This window comes from Schistocerca americana, chromosome 6 (assembly GCF_021461395.2).
Source record: "Schistocerca americana isolate TAMUIC-IGC-003095 chromosome 6, iqSchAmer2.1, whole genome shotgun sequence".
NCBI lineage: Eukaryota > Metazoa > Arthropoda > Insecta > Orthoptera > Acrididae > Schistocerca > Schistocerca americana.
Window position 1 is genome coordinate 553,470,506 of NC_060124.1, and position 18,450 is coordinate 553,488,955.

Below are 18,450 nucleotides of genomic sequence, written 5' to 3' on the forward strand. Positions count from 1 at the left end.
GGATGTCCGAGGACAGGCTGTAGACACATGGCTAACGACATGCGGAATATTGTTTTTGTATGTCCATGCTATTGGCAGGAGGTCTCTGGGAAGACGGCCGTTTACTATTGCGACAAAATAAAACACCTGCAGCCGTCCTTATGATTTTATTTTATTTTGTTACAACCAGTTTCAGCGCTTCAATGCGCCATCTTCAGGCTGTTGTTGATGTGGTATAGGTTGATATGATCCTTATATATATCACATCAGTTGCCAGCATAACTGGATACTCAGATAATGAGTCAGCCGACTGACTGACTGACGAAAACTCAGGAACTGTGTCTAATAAATTACACTAATATGCAGAGATTCAAAAAATTAAAGTAATTTGTAAGCCTTGCTTTTTCGAGTAGCAGTTTATAGTTTTCCTTCATGGGAAATGTTTCCGCCAAATCTTCCACTTATCACTTTTGTTTTTTCTTATGTCGATCTATTCCATTTTCAGTTTTCTCGTTAACTAGACTTGAAGAATTAGTTTCTTTAATAGGGAAAGGGTTAAGTCTATTTGCTACCTTTCTTCTTTTTGTTAAGACCTGCAAAATAAAATTATTTTTGGAAACAATAGCAGTTTATGGTACTTTTGTCTTGATACTTGTGGAATAATAAAATGCACAACGTCCAGTCCACAGCATGTCGATACAATATAACGAACCTTACTTTAAGCTAATTCATCTGGGAAGGAATGTTTATAAACAAATCTCTCGTATATCCACTAATGTAGAGACACCCTCGATTCTATCATTAGCTGCATGTACACCAGTGTTTGGCCACTTTCCATCAGAATTTACAGTTAATGCAGACATCCCGTATTGCCCTTTCGTGTTCAGTTATTTTCGCGTTTCTTATGTATGTCTATGCAATAATTAATAAAGATTTTGTACAAGAATATTTCTTTTCTTGTCCTACCACACGACTTGGTTTCTTTGGTGTCCAACGATGATTTAGAATCACTCTCACTGTCAAAAGTATCTACAAAGTATTTGCAGGATCACTTCTTCCTCGTCTTCCAAATATACCCAGAGAGACTTATGTCAGTAAAATACTATCAGTCAAGGTCACCTCTTACCACTGAAACACATGGATTATGGTAGACGTGGGGTGTGTTACAGTTACAGTACAGTAAATCACAGGAGAGGGTATTGACTTCAGCTATCTTAAATACAGCTTTATGCTTACTGATTATTCCAAAATTTGGCTTCATAACCACAGAGCAAAGGCGATATGCATTTTTACCAGTCAGATGTGTTGATAACATAGAATACTGATAAACTGCGGCTGTCACTACTTCTTATATACTTAAAAGATTCAAGATGTATGTCCCATATAGGAATAATGTTTGAGGAACTGTTTTATCCCATTGCAAATCCCTAGCCCAATTACACTGTTGTGAGTGTGTGTGCATGTTGCCGGTACCCCAGACCCTATCCTGAACCTAATACAAGATAACTGGAAAACAACCCCGCACTTAACGTCTGTGATGGTCTGATAACTTTTTTCAGGCTGCTCCTGGGAACTTGATAGTTTTGCAACTGTGATCTATTTCTAGCCACGTGTCTCATATATTTACCACAAATGCAAAAAAATTTTGAGTTTACTTCATGCGATGCATTGTCACGAAACGTGCTGACCATCACGACATTTTTTTTGCGGTTCTGTTTTACTAATATCTGCTAGCTGACGTACGCTGTTAAATAGTTACCCTCCTTCAATTTTTCATATTCAGTGACGTAAAGGAACTCTTTTTTGTTTTCCTACATTGTGTCGAAAACACCGCTTGCTTTCTCGTCTGTTGGTCACCGTAATCTGAACCAATATACCAGGTGTAGAGGTAAATTCAATAATTCTTTCCATGAAAATCGTTAGCGAACTCCAAAACGATCGAAAAGCAGTTTTTTCTTCAGGAGCTGCCATAATTTGTGTCCATGGCAGTAAAAACATTGAAAATCGTTAAAACTTTGAGAACGCATTATTTTAACTGATGTAGGATGAAACTTTGGTAATAACGTCATAGTACGTCTCGGCTTTGAATTCATCATTCCCATTAGCTACAAGCGACAGGTTGCTGTGGTCCGATATATTCGTTGAACTGAGAGCGAACGTGCCAAGGGCCGGATATATCCGTCATGCCCACTTAAAAGATTAAACCTTTTACATCGTATTGATTTCAGTAATTTAATTTATGCAGCAGTTTTTACTGAAACTGAAAATACTCGTGGAGTCCTAAGCTCGTACCAGTTATCTTCTTTTTCCCTTTTCCATCATTCTACTGACTGGTTTGTGGCGGCTCACCGCGATTTCTTCTCTTGTAGCAATCTCTTCATCTCAGAGGAACATATTCGGCACATATTCTCAATTATTTGTTGTATTAGCACCATGGAATTTGTTTCCTTATGTCTCGAAACGTGTCCAGCCATTATGTCCCCTCTTTTTGTCAGCGTTTTCCTTATGTTCCTTTCTTCCTCTATTTTGCGGAGAAAAAGAAACGCACAGTATATCTGTTTAAAAAGCTGATAAAAATGCACTAACACCTTTTGAAGAGACAGTCTTCACCCCTTCCGATCTGATCATGTAAGTATAGAAAATGTGAGGAATGTTTTCAAAGAGATAGTATCGACAGCAATTAAGAGATATATACCACATAAAATAAAAATTGATGGTATTGATCCCCCATGGTACACAAAATGGGTCAGATCGTCGTTGCAGAAGCAACGAAAAAAGCATGCCAAATTTAAAAGAACGCAAAATTCCCAAGATTGGCAAAGCTATACAGAAGTTCGAAATATGGCGCCTACTTCAACGCGAGATGCTTTTAATAATTTCCACAACGAAATTATGTCTCGAAACCTGGCAGAAAACGCAAAGAGATTCTGATCATACATAAAGAACACCAGTGGCAAGACGCAATCTGTTGTGGCGTAACAAGACAGCTACGCCACACTGAAGTAGCCGAAAGGCACGCGTAATCTCACTTAGGTTAGATAGAAGTCTGAAACAGGACGCTCAATGAATTGCTATAAAGAAAAGTACGTTGCTTTGGGAATACTTAACTTTTAATCCGTCATTGGTTTACAACTTTCTTGATGAGACAATTCATACGATAACTATCAAACTATGTAAGGCTAATGGCGCCTTGCTAGGTCGTAGCCATGGACTTAGCTGAAGGCTATTCTAACTGTCTCTCGGCAAATGGGAGAAAGGCTTCGTCAGTGTAGTCGTCGTACAACTGGGGCGAGTGCTATTCCGTAACTCGAGACCTGCCTTGTGGTGGCGCTCGGTCTGCGATCACATAGTGGCGACACGCGGGTCCGACATGTACTAAATGGACCGCGGCCGATTTAAGCTACCACCTAGCAAGTGTGGTGTCTGGCGGTGACACCACACAATCAATACCTTCACTGCGCGATAACAACGGTGAATTCACTGATGATAGTGCCACTGAAGCAGAGTTAATAAATGCTGTTTTCCGAAACTACTTCACCAAAGAAGACGAAGTAAATATTTCTGACCTCCAATCAAGAGCAACTGACAAGATGAGAAACACAGAAGTAGATATCCTCGGTGAAACAAAGCAGCTTAAATCACTTAATAAAGGCAAGCCCTTCGGTACAGATTGTATACCAGTCAGGTTCCTCTCAGAGTATGCTGATACAATAGCACCATATGTAGCAATTATTTACAACCACTCGCTCACAGGAAGATCCGTACCTAAAGACTGGAAAATTCCTCAAGTCACACCAATACCCAAAAAGGGAAGTAGGAGTAATCCGCTGAATTACAGGCATATATCACTAACGTCGATTTGGAGTAGGGTTTTGGAACATATACTGTATTCGAACATTATGAAGCACCTCGAAGAAAACGATTTATTGACACATAGTCAGCACGGATTCAGAAAATATCGTTCTTGTGAAACACTACTAGCTCTTTGCACTCATGAAGTAATAAGTGCTATCGATAGGGGATGTCAATTGGTTCCATACTTTTAGATTTCCAGAAGGCTTTCGACACCGTTCCTCACAAGCGTCTTCTAACCAAACTGCTTGAATACGGAGTATCGCCTCAGTTGTGCAACTGAATTCGTAATTTCCTGTCAGAAAGGTCACTGTTGGTAGTAATAGACGGAAAGTCATCGAGTAAAACAGAACTAATATCCGGCGTTCCACAAGGAAGTGTTATAGGCCCTCTATTGTTCCTGATCTATATTAACCGCATAGGAGACAATTCGAGTAGCCTACTTAGACTGTTTGCAGTTGATGCTGTCATTTACCTCTTGCAAAGTTATCAAATGATCAAAGCGACTTGCAAAATGATTTAGATAAGATATCTGTATGGTGCGAAAAGTGACCCTGAATAAAGAAAAGTGTGAAGTTATTCACATGAGTACTGAAGGAAATCAGCTAAATTTCGATTGCGCTGTAAGTCATACGAATCTGAAGGTTGTAAATTCAACTAAATACTTAGGGCCTGCAATTACAAATAACCTTAATTGGAACGATCACATAGATAATATTGTGGGTAGAGCAAACCAAAGACTGCGATTCATTGGCAGAACACGTGGAACGTGCAAAAGGTGTACTGAAGAGATTGCTTACATCACGCTTGTCCGCCATATTCTGGAGTATTGCAGTGCGGTGTGGCATCCGCATCAAGTGGGACTGACGGATGACATCGGAAAAGTACAAAGAAGGGCAGCTCGTTTTGTATTATCGCGAAATAGGGGAGATAGTGTCTCAGATATGATATGTGAATTGAGATGAAAATCACTAAAACAAAGGCGTTCATCGTTGCGACGGGATCTCCTCATGAAATTTCAATTACCACTTTTCTGCACCGATTGCGAAAACATTCTGTTGGCACTAACTTACATAGGGACAAATGATCATGACGATAAAACAAGAGAAATCAGGGCTCGCACAGAAAAATTTAAGTGCTCGTTTTTCCCGAGTGCCGCTCGGTAGTGGAACGGTGTAGAGACAGCCTGAAGGTGGTTCACTGAACCCTCTGCCAAGCACTTTATTGTGAATAGCAGAGTGATCCCGTAGATGTAGATGTAGATGTAGATGTGAATTTCCTCTTTCCTTATCAGTCCACCTACTTTCCAACATTCTTCTATCGCACACGTCGCGAACACTTGGATTCTCTTCGTTTTCGGTTTCCTCACAGGAAATAATTCACTTCTGTACCATGCGGTGCTACAAACGTACATCCTCATTAATTTCGTACTCAACTTACGACATACGTTTGTTACCAGTTGATTTCTTTTGTCCAGGAACGCCTCCTTTTCCTGTGCTACTCTGCTTTATATGTCATTCTTGCCTCGTCCAGGATGGGTTGATTGGTCGTTTTGCTTCCAAGATAACAAAGTTCCTTAACTTCGTGTACTTCTTGATCCCAAGTTGTGATGTTGTCTCGCAGTTCTGTTTCTCTTCTACTTCTAATTATTTTCGTCTTTCTTCGGTTTACTCTCAGTACCTATTCTGTACTCATAACACTATTCATTTCGTTCAATAGATCCTGTAATTCATTTCATCCAACGATAGCAATGGCACCAGCGAATCGTATCAGTGGTAATTTCTTACTGGGAATTTTGAGCACACTTTGGAAACTTGCTTCCATTTCCGTCATGGGTTCTACGATGTAGACAGTGAGTAGTATGGGCGAAAGACAGCATCACCTCCCTTACACCACTTTTAATTGAAGCATTTCGTTATGTCTCCTTCATTCTTACCATAGAACTACTTAAACCTAACTAACCTAAGGACATCACACACACCCATGCGCGTGGCAGGATTCGAACCTGCGACATAAGCGGTCGCGCTGTTCCAGACTGAAGCGCCTAGAACCGCGAGGCCACATCGGCCGGCCTTCGCTGTTACACGTCATTGGATTCGTCTCGATAGCCACTATCAGATAATAAGTACCAAACTATGGCATTCCATGTAAAGAAACAAAGTTGACCTTCTTATCTCTGACGCGACCCCATCTAGCATCAAAAAATCAACGTCATATTATGGCCCCCGTTGTCCTATACATCTTTTGTCCCACAGTCATCTCAGCTACCATCATACTTTCGGAGTTATTCTAGGTGGCAATAATTAGTGACTCACCCTGTATATCGCCAAAAGTGAAGAACTAAGGATGTGGTGTCACGGAATTGGGGTGTTTTCCTTGGTTATGGTGTGCTCCAATTGTTGCAATTATTAAGATTTCAACGCTGAAGCATAACACATTTTACAGCATAATGTACTGTCTACAGTAGGGAAACATATGGAGACCATGATTGTTTATGTAAGGATGACAAAAAACCATGCCATAAAGCAGCGTCTGTGAGGCAATGATTTGTGGACAACAACGGATAGGGTGGGGAGAAGTCTGCTAAGGCTTGAGGTGACCTTTTAGAATAAGAGGTAAGAGGACTGTATCGTCGTTTTGTGACTCTACATGGGTATACGATGGCTTAGAATTTCCTTTTAGTGTGATGTAGGGTAACTTGCTCTAAATGCAAAGAGATATATCTTAATGCAGATGAAAGGGGAAAAAACAATACTGTAATTTTCGTGTACACAGTCAAGGGGATTAATTTCTAGGCGTAAAGTTGTAAAGCGATATGAAGTGAAACGAGCACATGAGAACAGTATCAGGAGTAGCTTCGGCTTACTGGGAGAGTCTTAGGGAAGTGTAGTTCATCTACAAAGAGGACTGTATATAGAACAGTAGTGCGACAAATTCTTGAATACTGCCCGAGTGTTTTGGATTCCCACTACGGGAGAGTAAAGAAAAATAGAGGTTTGCAGACGGAATGTGTTTCTGTTTGCTGCTTCGCCTGCTGCATTTTCACATTTCCTTCTTTCATCAAATGAGTCCAGCATCTTCTGTCTTTCTACAATGACTTGTCTTTTTAGGCATTTTATATAACGTCCTAGAAATTGATTGGCCAGCGCCATGTTCCACTTATAACCAATAACTCATTGGGATGCGATTGAAAGTCGACTTAAATCCAGACCTCAAATTAAATCCAGACCTCAAAGTGCACTATCGGTATCGTTTCTGGTTTCGGTTCCTGCTGAAGAATGGGCAGTTAGTCATACACAGAAGTTCACGCACCTCTGGCATGTCACGGCGTTCCGCCTGTATGGGTCACACCCTATCCGGCACAAAAAGTCCTGGTCTGCCTACAACCCACGCAACCGCTCTGCACCAGAAAACAAGAAAACAGTTCTGCAGTTGTTCCACTAGGCGTCTCTAGCAGTAACACTAACGAGTACAACAATCGAAAACAGTAAAGTGCAGTGAAAATCAGGTACTCCTATGAAATACAAAATAGTATTTCTAATATTTCGAGTCCTACTTAAATGATTTTCAATTACACACATACAAATCTGATAATAATTTAGAAGTGAATGTCTTATTAAGTAGTTTGGAGGCTCCCAGTGTGTTACAAGTTGCTCTAAGACATATTTTCAGAGGTGGTCATCAGAAAGGAAAAACTATTACGTATCCTACACCAGATGCACTACACAGAATTCTTTTGAGAGTAAATAACATACGCATTGAGTTTAAATAATTATGTGGCCTCCTTCGACAGGCGTTTAAGAGAGTAAAAGTACCATTCGACACTGAGCATTATACGTGGATTTTATATAAGGGTTTGGACGATTTATCTTTGAACCAGGTCTTCCTTCTCCAAAGGGCTTTGTTGGCAATCGAAACACGTAAAAGGATAAACATAGTACAGATAAATTCTGCTCGATGTAAATTGACAATGACTGAAATACGAAAACTAACCGACCAGCTGAGTGTTAATATGTTTTGTTTGCATGAACCATACTGTAGAAGAATGAGAACCCACATTTTCGTACGAATATAGCAACAGGTACTGGCCACGATGAGGGAATGACTGCCACGGTCGTTACAAATGGAAATACAGTGTGACCCAAGGTGGGAACGCTGTTGGACAAGCACAGGGTCACAATAGAAATGAAGGACTGCAGACAAAGTGGGTTGTAGTAAGCAAGCATTACTCTCACCCTATCGTACCTTATATAGGTAAAGTCAGGGCGGTTTCTCTATATAGACAAGTTGCGTGTCTCCTTGTGACAACAGATGCATAATCATTTCTGTGGCACAGTAGGCAAACTGACGAACGAGGGGATGTACTAAAGGAAGCAATACAGGAACTACAGCTCATTGTTTTAAATCTGGAAGAGCAGCCGAGTACATTCGACCAATAAGCTGGTGTAGTTACTAACATAGATGTCACTTTAGCAAACCGCATGTCAGCAGCTAAAATTAATAGTTGACAAGTGCTCCAGTACTTAACGTGCAATGGCCACAATACAATTATCGTCGAAGAGGGAAATGACAATAATACAGAAGACAAGGTGAGGAAAGAAGAATTGAGTTAGGCATCACTAAATCTGATTGAGATGGCTTAATTGTCTACCTCGGAGTATTTAGAATAGAATCTCTTCCGGTTCATGTAGATTCGGGTGCTCAATTACTAACTGAACTCTTGCAAAGAGCATAGGACATTTATATTCCTAGGAAAAAGGTAAACAATCAGACTACGATCCCTTAGACCCTTGAACTTTCCACTCTGAGGTGAAGGGTACGATCGAGAAGAAGAACAAACATACTCTAGGGCAATCGGAGTGCAGTAGTAGGCTCCATGAATACAGGGCTATTAAGACGCGCTTCAAAACTTTGCTTCAGGAAACTGAAGGAATACACCTGCAAATTGACATCTGCCAAAGACTGAATAAATTGTTGACTGAAAAGGTTAAGGGAACTACTATCATGTCCGCAATTCGTAAGGTGGATAGCTCAATGACGACTGGACGGAGAGAGTCACCAGAATATCTGCTAAATGCCCTGCATCCTGACGATAACACAGACGCTGAGATACACGCACAACTTATAAATGCAGTAAATAACGAATATGACAATCAGATGTTGGTGATACGGTCTGGTCAAGAAGAAGTTGCTGTCGCAATTAAGAAGCTCGAAACTCCAAACGCACCTGGTCTGGATGGCGTATACTCTGAAGCCGTGCCGATGGTAGGTCCACAGATAGTGCTAGATTTAACAGCATTCCTATACGAGGCTTTACGAATAGGTAGGATCCGGGAAATATGGAAACCAGCTAAACCAGTAATGAACGAAAAAGGAACGATAAAAAAGCGGCATCACCGAAAAGCTATGGACCTGTTTGCTTATTAAACGTCTCGGCCAAAGTTCAGCAGCGTCTGCTCTGTGAACGGTTGCAGGCCGCAGAGAGCTCTTGCGTCTCAACCAGTGTCAATATGGCTTCAGAAAAGTCTATAGATGAAGCGATTAATATATTTCTTCAGAGTGTAGAAAATTCGACAGCGAAGTTTGCAGTCACGCCAATGACTGACACTGCAGGAGAATTCGACAGTCTTTGGTGGCCTGCGACGTTCGTATGCCTTATAGCTCCCAGGGTCCGAAAATGTGTGTACAAGGGCTTTTTAAATTACTATAGCGTCCATGGCTTGCGGGGCAGAGAAACGTAATCAAAAAGGTTACCAAGGCTGTCCTCAAGGCTCCATAAGTGGTTCACTGTTCTGGGATCTTGGTACTGAACCCATATTACATCTACTATACAGGTTATATGTTACTGTAGCTGTTGTTGCATAACCTGATGACATTCTAGTAGTTGTTTCTATACTCCAGGGGGAGACTGGAGGAAAAGATGAAACACGTGCTTATTCGGATGCAGCGTTGTTGTAAGAGGAACAAACTAAGTGTAGGTGTTTATAAAACCACATACATGTTTGAGAAAGGAAGGCTTTCTCTTCCCAGAAATCGTGCCCTGACGTTTGAAGGAATATTTATTTAAGGCAGCACTGTTTATAAATATTTAGGCACTCTTCTAAACGAGAAAAGAAACATTGTAGAACACGTAAAATCTGTTACTCAGAAAGTGGCCATAATTATATACAAGATTGTCCGTGCCAGCAGTGCTGACGATAAATTACCGTTGCGTGTGGTGCGATGATACTACGAAGCTATCTTCAACGCCATAGTCAACTTCGCTGCCTGCGGCTGGGCACCTCGTCTTAGATTAGGCAGCTACAAAACAATATGAGACGAATTCAGCGGAGCGTATTCTGAGGATCACAGGGGGCTTTTGTACCGGTCGAAGGTTTACTGGTAATCCTCGGGATATGCCGGATGGATATCGTACTACGTTACAGGTCAGCAATCTTTTGGACGGACCGTGAGCAATATGATCATGTGTATGAAATCACAGGAAACCATATAGGCCGAGCGGTTCTAGGCGCATCAGTCTGGAACCACGCGACTGTTACGGTCTCAGGTTCGAATGCTGCATAGGGCATGGATGTGTGTGATGTCCTTAGGTTAGTTAGTTTTAAGTAGTTTCTAAGTTCAAGGGGCCTGATTACTTGAGATGTTAAGTCCCATAGTGCACAGAGCCATTTGAACCATTTGGAACCGGAACACAGGTTATTAATAAACGACATTTAAGAGCCCAGAATTTAGATAATTGGTAGTCTGACTGGGACACTAGCAGTACGGCAAGGCGTGTTTATAGCGTATTACCAAGCACTAGGAACAGGCTCAAACTGTGCGACGCTGCGCCTACTCGAGGTATGATGCAGCTGTTAACAGGTCGCGATCCATACCTAAACCATGTGCTTCGACTGGCAAGTAGCAACACATCAGTCTGTGAATGTGGAGAGGAAGGTTCGGCTGGTCATGTCGTTCTGAGAGTCTCTTTTTTCAGGTAGAGAGAGACTGCAGACAGTTAGACTGCGATATGCAAACAATAACGGAAAAGTAAAAAGGAAAGAAGAGAAAGAATGCAAGGGCCACCCACACGGGTATGCGTAGAATCGAGGACTGCCGAGACACACACATACCACTGTTAGCGATATAGAATAGTGTAGCAAGAATAGGTTTAGAAGTAAGTAAAGTTGGAGTTAATCGAGAAACCTCAAGCTCTTCCGAGGCTACTAGTAACGTATCTTTTAATATAAGATGGAAGTCATTCACTTCGATCCTCAGTTAATACCCTTTATTTAATGTTTATTATGTAAACTTATTATTATCTTTCAAATATCCGGCTTTATTTCTACATTAGTATCACCGAAGGTTGCTGTCAACATGATTTGCTACTACCTACGTAACTTAAAACGTTGTATGTCTCCATGATTAACGAATATGTACGACCTGTTAGAGTTTCCAGATAACAGGTCTAAAAATCTTTGCAATAAATTCAATTAAACTAAACTGGAATTTATGTTGACCTACTTGACACAATCACGTGGATTAAATATGTAGGCGAATTGTTGCAAAGCGAAATGAAATATAACAAGCATTTAAGGACTGCAGTAGGGAAGGCTTTTGTTTACTGAGACAGTATTAGGAAAGCGTAGCTCTTCTAGAAAGGAGACTGCGAGTAGAACAGAAGAGTGACCAGTTCTTGAGTATAGGTCGAGTGTTTGGGAAACTCAGCTGGTCGCATTAAACGAAATCATCGAAGAAGTCCAGAGCCTTGCTGCTAGATTTGTTGTCGATAGATTCGATCAACTGGCAAGTGCTACAGAGATGTTTTGTAAACGCAATGGGAATTCCTAAGGGAAGACGACGTTCTTTTCATCAATCACTTTCGAGACAATTTAGAGAACAGACATTTACAACTGACTGAGAACGATTCTACTGCCACAAATGTGCATTACGCGTACGGACCGCGAAGACAAGATAAATTAGGGCTCGTACAGAGGCACATTGATAGTCTTTTTTCCCCAGCTCAGTTTGCGAATGGAATATTACATGAAATATCTGGTAATGGTGCATGGTACGGCCCATCATAAGGTGGCTTGTGGTGTTCTGTATGAACGTAAATGCATAGGCAAAATTGTTGCTGTTGCGGTCTACAGTCCGAAAACTCGTTTGATGTGGGTTTCCACGGTACTCTATCTTGGGCAAGCGTCTGCATCTTAGAACAACCACTGCAACTTACATACTTGGTTACCGTATTCATCTCTTGGTTTCCTTCACTAATTTTTACTCAACCTTTCAGAATATGTCCTGTCAAGCTCTTCCTCCTTTCAGTCAAGTTATGACATATATTTCTTTTCTCCCAATTTATGTTCAGTACTTCCTCATTAGTTACGTGATCTACCCATTTAATTTTCAGCGTTATGCTACAGTGACACATTTCAAAGGCGCTATTCCCTTCTTGTGTGAACTGATTATGCCCACGGTTCATTTTCGTACATGGCTACATTCCAGACAAAAACTATCAGAAGAGACTTTCAGCATTTAAATCTACAATCGGTATTAACAAATTTCTCTTCTTCAGACACCCTTTTATTAACATTGCCGGTATATATTTCATATCCTTCCTTCTTTGGTCATAATCTATTATATCACTGCCATAATAGTAAAAGTCATCTACTACTTTAAGTAACTCAGTTCCTACTTCCCTCAGCATGCCCTGAATTAAGTCTCCTGCATTCCATTACACTTGTGTTGCTTTTCTTGATGTTCATCTTACATCCAACTTCTAACACATTGCCCATCCATTCAATTGCTTTTCCAAAACCTTTCCCGTCTCCGAGAAAATTTCACTGTTAGCAGCAAACCTCGAACTTTTTCTCCCTGAACTGTAAGTCCTTCAACAAATTTCTCCTTGACTTCATTTACAGTCTCCTTAACGTACGGATTGAATAACACCAGGGATATGCTACAACGCTGTCTCCTCCCTTTCTCTGCCACTGTTACCCATCATACCCATCTGCTGCCATTTGGTTTCTGTGCAAGCTGTAAATAAGCCCTGGGTCCCTCTACTTTACCTCCATTACCTTCAGAATTTCAAAGGGGATATGACAGCCAACACTGACAAAAGCATTTTTGAAGTATACTGGAGCTATAAACAAAAGTTGACCTTCCCTTAACCTGTATTCTAAGGTAGGTCATAGCGTAAGTATTACCTCGCGTGTTTCTAGACTTCTGCGGAAACCAATCTGATATTTCCTGAGGGCGACATCTACTAGTTTCTCCATTCTTCTCTAAATAATTTGTGTCAATATTTTGCAAGCGTGTGTTATTAAGCCGATTATACGGTAACATTCACACCTTTCAGCACCTGCAGCCTTTGGGATTGGAATTATTAAATTGTTCTTGAAGTGTGAAGTTATTTTGTCTGTCTCATACTTCTTGCATAGGAGATGGAGTAGTTAAGTCATGGCTGACTCTCCGGAGGATGTTAGAAGCACACACGGAATGTCGTCAACTCCATGGTGCGTGTGTCGACTTAGATCTTCCAAGTGCTGTGTCAAATTCTTCTCGCCATATCCGACAGAAGCAGCAACATGGAGGTAACTGATTAATAGTTTGGTTTTGGCTTCTGCGTTAAATTTTAATATCTAATAGGCACAGTACTCGCGTTTTCGTTTGCGTCACAAAGTAAACCGATTTTGTGACGTATTAAAAGTTCCTAATCAGGGACAAATTATTTAGTTTCACCTGAGTGCTTCGGTAGTTAGGTTTCTGAATATCTGAGTATTACTAGACACAGTTCGTGCGTTTTCGTCAGGGTCTACAGTAGATTTGCGGAGCACCTGCCGTCCGTTTATCTGCATCGTTTAATTTTCCACGGTTTTTGGTATGGACAGGGACTGCGATTGTTGCGTAGGGCTGCGAGCCGAGTTGGTGATACTTCGATCTCAGCTTAAGGCTGTGATGGCTTCGGTTACACAGCTTGAGGCCGCAGTGGATGGCCACCTCTGTTGTGGGCCGGCCGTGGGGATCCATCGGACGTCCAGCACGGTCCTCACCGGTGACCAACCCACTTACTGCTCGCACTGAGGCTGACCCCTCACCTGTGGTCGAGTGGGAGGTCGCCCCAGGACGTAGCAGGTGGAGAAAGACTTCCCAGGCGGCCGCACGTAATGCCTCCCCAGTCTGTCTGACAAACAGGCTCCAGGTGCTGTCTGTGGCTTACACTGTCGTTGAGCCAGATGCTGTCGCCTGTCCTGTATCAGAGGGAACCACTCAGCCTGCAAGATCCGGGCAATTGCAGAGGGTGGGATTATTGGTAGTTGTTAGCTCGAACGTTAGGCGCCTTATGGGGCCGCTCAGGGACTTCGCTGACAAGGAGGATAAGAAAACCAATGTGCACTCTGTGTGCATACCGGGTGGAGTCATTCCAGATGTGGAAAGGGTCCTCGCAGATGCCATGATGAGCACAGGGTGCAGCCAACTGCAGGTGGTTGCTCACGTCGGTACCAATGATGTGTGTCACTTTGGATCAGAAGAGAGTCTCTCTGGTTTCGAGCGGCTAACAGAAGTGGTAAAGGCTGACAGTCTTGCTTGCAAGATGAAAGCAGAGGTGATCGTTTGCAGCATAGTTCACAGAACCGATTGCGGACTTCTGGTACAGAGCCGAGTGGAGGGTCTGAATCAGAAGCTCCGACGGTTCTACGACCGTGTAGGCTGCAGATTCCACGACTTGCGCCAAAGGATGGTTGGGTTTCGGGTTCTGCTAAAGAGGTCAAGTGTCCTCTATAAGCAGGAGGCGGCCACACAGGTAGCAGGGGCTATGTGGCATGGACTGGACGGTTTCTTAGGTTAGAGGGTCTCGGGAAAACAAGAAGGTCTTCAGGCACAAAGGGTGCACGCTGAACAGAGGAAGAACATAGATGCAGGAACCATCGGTATAACAGTTGTAAATTGTTGTGGTTGTGTTGGGGAAGTAACAGAGCTCCAAGCGCTAATAGATAGCACTGGTGCTCAAATCGTTTAGGCACTGAAAGCTGGCAAAGGCCGGATATAAGCTCCGCGAAATTTATGCGAAGAACCTAATGGTGTTCAAAAAAAAAATAGGCTAAACACGGTTCCAGTGGCGTGTTTGTTGTTGTCAGAAGTATTTTATTTTGTCCCGAAATTGAAGTAGATAATTCACGTGAGTTAGTTTGGGAAGAGGTCATTGTTGGCAACGGGAATAAAATAATAACTGGATCCTTTTAGCGACTTCCTAATTCAGCTAATACAGTTGCTGAAAGATTCAAAGAAAACTTGAATTTGATTTCAAACACTTACCCGACTCATATGATAATAGTTGGTGATGGCTTTAATTTACCCTCAATATGTTTGTGGAAAATACGAGTTTTATTCCAGAGGTACGCATAAAATATCATCCGAAATTGTCCTAAACTCATTTTCTGAAAATAATTTCGAGCAGTTTGTTCATGAGACCACGTGAATAGTTGTGAAAACACACTTGACCTCTTAGCAACAAATAATCCTGAGTTAATAACGAGCATCAAAACCGATTCAGGGATTACTGAACACAGGGTTGTCGTAGCGAAACTGAATATTGTAATCCCCAAATCCTCGAAAAATAAGCGAAAAATATACCTATTCAATAAAGCAGGTAAAAATTCACTTGACGCCTTCCTGAGAGACAATCTCCACTCATTCCAAATTAATAATATAAGTGTAGACCTGATCTGGCTTAAATTCAAAAAATAGCATCGGCAGCAATTGAGAGGTTTATACCAAATAAATTAACAAACGATGGAGCTGATCCTTCTTGGTACACAAAACGGGTTAGAACACTATTGCAGAAACTACGGAAGAAACATGGCAAATTTAAACAGATGCAAAACCTCCAAGATTGGTGATCTTTTACAGAAGCTCGAAATTTAGCGTGGACTTCAATGTGAGATGCGTATAACAGTTTCCATAACGATACTTTGTCTCGAAACCTGGCAGAAAATCCAAAGAGATTCTGGTCAGATGTGAAGTATGTTAGCGGCAAGAAACAATCAATGCCTTCTCTGCGCGATAGCAAATGGAGATACTGTCGAAGGCAGTGCTGCCAAACAGAGTTACTAAACACAGTTTTCCGAAATACCTTCACAAAAGAATACGAAGTAAATATTCCAGAATTCGAATCGAGAACAGCTGCTAACATGAGTAACGTAGAAGTAAATATCCACGGTGTAGTGGATCAACTTCAGTCACTTAATAAAAGCAAGTCTTCTGGCCCAGTCTGTATACCAGTTATGTTTCTTTCGGAGTAAGCTGATCTATTTGCTCCATTCTTAACAATCATATACAACCGTTAGCTCGACGAAATATCCGTACCCAGAGACTGGAAAGTTGCACAGGTCACATCAATATTCAAGAAAGGTAGTAGGAGTAATCCACTAAATTACAGGCCCATTAGGTTAACGTCGATATGCAGCAGGATTTTAGTACATATATTGTGTTCGAAAATTATGAATTACTTCGAAGGAAACGATTTAGTAACACACAGTCAACATGTGCTTGGGAAACATCGTTCCTGTGATACACTACTAGCTCTTTATTCACATGAAGTGCTGAGTGCTATTGACAAGGGATTTCAGATCGATTCCGTATTTTTGGATTTCCTTAAGGCTTTTGACACTGTACCACACAAGCGACTCGTAGTGAAATTGCATGCTTATGGAATATCGTGTCAGTTATGTGACTGGATTTGTGATTTCCTGTCAGAGAGGTCACAGTTCGTAGTGGCTGACGGAAAGTCATCGAGTACAACTGAAGTGATTTCTGGCGTTCCCCATCGTAGTATTATAGGCCCTTTGCTGTTCCTTATCTATATAAACGATTTGGGAGACCATCTGAGAAGATGTCTTCGGTTGTTTGCAGATGACGCTGTCGTTTATCGTCTAATAAAGTCATCAGAAGACAAAAGCAAACTGCAAAACGATTTAGAAGAAATAATATCTCAATGGTACGAAAAGTGGCAGTTGACCCTAAATAACGAATAGTGTGAGGTCATCCACATGAGTGCTAAAAGGAACTCGTTAAACTTCGGTTACACTATAAATCGGTATAATCTAAAAGCCTAGGAATTACAATTACGAACATCTTAAATTGGAAAGAACACATAGAAAATGTGGGGAAGGTTAACCAAAGACTGCGTTTGATTGGAAAGACACAGCCCTACTAAGGAGACTGCCTACCTTACACTTGTCCGTCCTCTCTCAGAATACTGCTACATGGTATGGGATCCTTACCAGATAGGACTGACGGAGTACATCGAAAATGTTCAAAGGAAGGCAGCACGTTTTGTATTATCGCAAAATGTGGGAGAGAGTGTCACAGAAATAATACAGGGTTTAGGCTGGAAATCATTAAAAGAAAAGCGTTTTTCGTTCCGGCGGAACCTTCTCACGAAATTCCAATCACCAACTTTCTTCTCCGAATGCAAAAATATTTTGTTGACACAGACCTACATCGGGAGGAACGATCACCACAATAAAATAAGGGAAGTCAGAGCTCGTACGGAACGATATAGGTGTTCATACTTTCCGCCCGCTATACGAGATTGGAATAATAGAGAATTGTGAATGTGGTTCGTTGAACCCTCTGTCAGGCACTTAAATGTGATTGGCAGAGTATCCATGTACATGTAGATGTCTATATACTCCTTCCACCTTTCAGGTTTCCCTTCCTTGCCTTCCCATCTGAGCTCTCGATTTCATGCAGCTGGTTTTCTTATATTCAAAGCTCTCTTTGATTTTCTTATAGGCGGTATCTACCTTTCCCCTAGTTACACATGTTTCTATGGGATTGCATTTGTTCTCTAGTCATTCCAACCTATCCATTTTACACTTTCTGTCCGTCTCATACCTTAGACGTCTTTATTCCCTTTTGCTTACTTCATTTTCTGCATTTTTATATTTTTTTGTTTAATCAAATATGTCCAATATCTCCTTTGATATCCAATGTTTTCTACTATGTCTTGTGTTTTTAGCTGTTTTATGTACCATGGCAGAAATCGGTTGGCCTGCCTAACGTCCAACCTGCACCCAACGGACTACTGTTGATATGAGTTAGAAAGTCTACTTTGATCCAAACTTCAACGTCCAATACCACTAACGTATCTGGTTTCATTATTTGACGGAGAACGGCAGCTGTTCCTACACCAAAATTCAGACACATTATTATAAGTGTCCTCATCAGAGTTCAGATCGTCATAAAGGTATTTCATGTACACAACGATGACATGATCATTGTAATACAACTGAAAACGAGCCTAATTGAATGCTTTAAAATAATCATTTTCAGTGAGTCGTAGACAGTAACTAGCACACATTTCTGATTCTAAACGTTTATTATAAGAATTCCGAATCTCTTTCGTTCTTAACATCTAATATACAGTCTAAGATACGAAAACGACTCAAATTGGTCACAAATGGTTATTCACAGAGGTATCGACGGAAAATGAAGAACTGCAAGCTTCGGCGACCGATGAATGAATGTGTGACTGCTGGAGCACAATGTCACCGCACACCTGGCAAGAATAGTAAACAGGGGTCATGATGATACCAGCGCATAAAGTATTTGAGGATTTCATTCCGTGTACTC